A 2,338-nucleotide genomic window follows, 5' to 3' on the forward strand; every position below is an offset into this window, starting at 1 on the left:
CCTAACACGTGCCATACACTATTTATTTTTTGTAGTTTGCATAAATATTTCAAGGAAGATCAAGGTCGTTACAGGCTGCTATAAAACGCATGCCACGATGTAAACCAACCATGTTTGAGAGGTCCAGAAACTACCAGCAATTGCATTATTAAGGAGCTAACCGCCCGGAAATGGTTTATGGGACACTTCCAAAGAGATTGAGACTGTATTTCAGTCCTGCGTGGAGGAAGTGCAGCAGTAAAGAATACAAAGTAATAACAGTAGTGGGTTATAGCCTAGCATTTTGCATCCAACCTGGAAATGATTACGGGTTAAATAAAGTGTACTGTGTAGTGAACCCAGTGTACTGTGTCCGAAATATGTTTATCTGTTAAAGAGGCGTTAATAATTTACCATAGATTCTTATGAGGAGATGATGGTCAGGGGTGCAGTCAGCCGAGATACACAAATAAACAAAACTTATTTGTTTTTTATTTTTGAAACTGAATTTCAGACCTTGAAAAACAAAACCAGATAATAACCTTACTTCAAAGAAACATAAAAATAACATAATAACAAACTAACTTGGAAATATACAGAACATTAAAGTCAGTAGAAAGTAGTTGATACTAACAGAAGATAAAATATCATATTGAAGAAGTTAGAATCATACAAAAAAAAAGATGATAACAAAACATTTAAAACAGACAGTGTTAAGAAAATAAATAAATAGACAAAAAGAGACGTGAATTAACATTACAAAATATGTATGAAATGTTTATGTGAATCTTTGCTGACCGCACCCCGAGCATATTTTCCTTAGTTTTCTGTTAATGTTTAAAATGTAAAAATATTTTATAAAAAGCTATAAATAAGATATAGAAGGGAGTAGAATCTTGATAACAAAACTATACCTCAAATACCAAATAAATTCGATACATGCCTAGATTAAGTTATGTGCCTGTATAATATAAAAAAAATATATATATAATACATAATAAGAAAAAATAAAAGAGAAAACAACTAATTTATGATATATATTTTATTCATATGACCGTTTTACCGTGTTAAAATTTGCAACCTGCTAAAGTAATAAGCAAATAATTGATGAAAAAATATTTCTTAAGCAACCACTTTAGATTAATGCTAAAAGGAAAAAGAAATATAAAATGAAATCAAATGACCATTATAAGCAAATTAAAAAACATTCTTCTCAGAGTTTTTTTTTAAGCGTCTATGAGCGGATTGTAAAAGCTGATAACAGAGAGTAGAGCTCGAATCAGTGAGTAGGAATTTAGAACCTGCCTGTAGTGGAAATTATTCAACGGTTCGTAGCAGTTTCTGTGACGAAGGGGATGTTTAGATCTGTCTCAAACGTGTCTTCTGTATTATTAAAGTGCGCTGTACATGTCTGTATCCAATCACTCACAGACTTATTGATCACCTTGTCTCAAAAACGATAGTGCCTCTAAAGTAGAACTCATTACTAAAGTATTTAGGTTAAAAAAAAATGATTTTGATAAACTTAAAAAATAAAACCTTTTTTCGAATAACTCAAAACAGTACAAAACAATATTCTAAATGATTATGAAAACTCATTTGAAATTGTCTACAATATAAAACTAAAGTCGCCTAAATCGGATCAGTATTAGCAAATATTTGAACTTTGAACCCATGATATTTTGTAAATGTTCTGTATACGTAATCCATTTTATCTATATATTGATATCTAAAATAAAAGATACCACTCACTTGCATTTTAATTGTTAGGAATGTTTTATTGTTTACCTCTCATAGTATTTGAGTGTTTTAAGAGGTAATGAACTTTCAAGCAACGTCATTTTCAATCATTACTTTGTAGGGAGCCCCTTTTTCCCTAAGTCAGTAGTGGGTGTTTAACATTTCATTTAGTCCACAGACTCCTACGGACTGGGATCCACTGTTCCAGAACTTAATTTTTTTTTTTTAAATAAATAATTTTTTTTTACAGGTGTGTTAAATCTGAATAACTAATGTCATGTAAAGGATCAAAATCCTCTGGAACGGAGGTAGAATATAAAATATAGAAGAACATTTCATTTCCTTGGCAGGGAAGTGCCGAGTCACAAATAAAGGCGACCGATTGGTCGGGATGAAATTTCCTTCCACTTGAATACAACTTTGTTGGTAAGCTTTATATATCCATACCGCTCCCGAACGCAGCATTCAACAGGAATGAGCCAATCATTACATCCGTTTCCAGACGGTCTTTTTGCAAATATCTTGGATAAGAGTCAATGATTTATTTCTGCAGCAGAACGATCCCGGTTTATTAAAGAAACGCTCTGTGATCATTTTTTGATTAATAAACAAAATTTAA

The 2,338-nt window shown here is 31.6% G+C and overlaps 1 long non-coding RNA gene across 4 annotated transcripts in view; it reads right to left on the minus strand.

Moving 5' to 3' along the window:
- LOC106680128 (uncharacterized) overlaps positions 1 to 2,338 on the minus strand; it is a 486,547-nt gene that overhangs the window by 358,899 nt on the left and 125,310 nt on the right. For 2 of the 4 annotated variants that reach the window (XR_010843853.1, XR_001343073.3), the window contains exons 1-2: positions 394 to 568; positions 110 to 294 (exon numbers count right to left, since the gene is read on the minus strand). The exons of 1 other annotated variant lie outside the window; for it this stretch is intronic. This is a non-coding gene — a long non-coding RNA (uncharacterized lncRNA). Of the gene's footprint in view, positions 1 to 109; positions 295 to 393; positions 569 to 1,767; positions 1,941 to 2,338 lie in introns of those variants that run through there. One more of the 4 variants, XR_010843855.1, reaches the window with a different exon arrangement.

This window comes from Halyomorpha halys, unplaced genomic scaffold, assembly GCF_000696795.3.
Source record: "Halyomorpha halys isolate HHAL.00 unplaced genomic scaffold, Hhal_1.1 Scaffold244.1, whole genome shotgun sequence".
In the NCBI taxonomy this organism is placed as follows: Eukaryota; Metazoa; Arthropoda; class Insecta; order Hemiptera; family Pentatomidae; genus Halyomorpha; species Halyomorpha halys.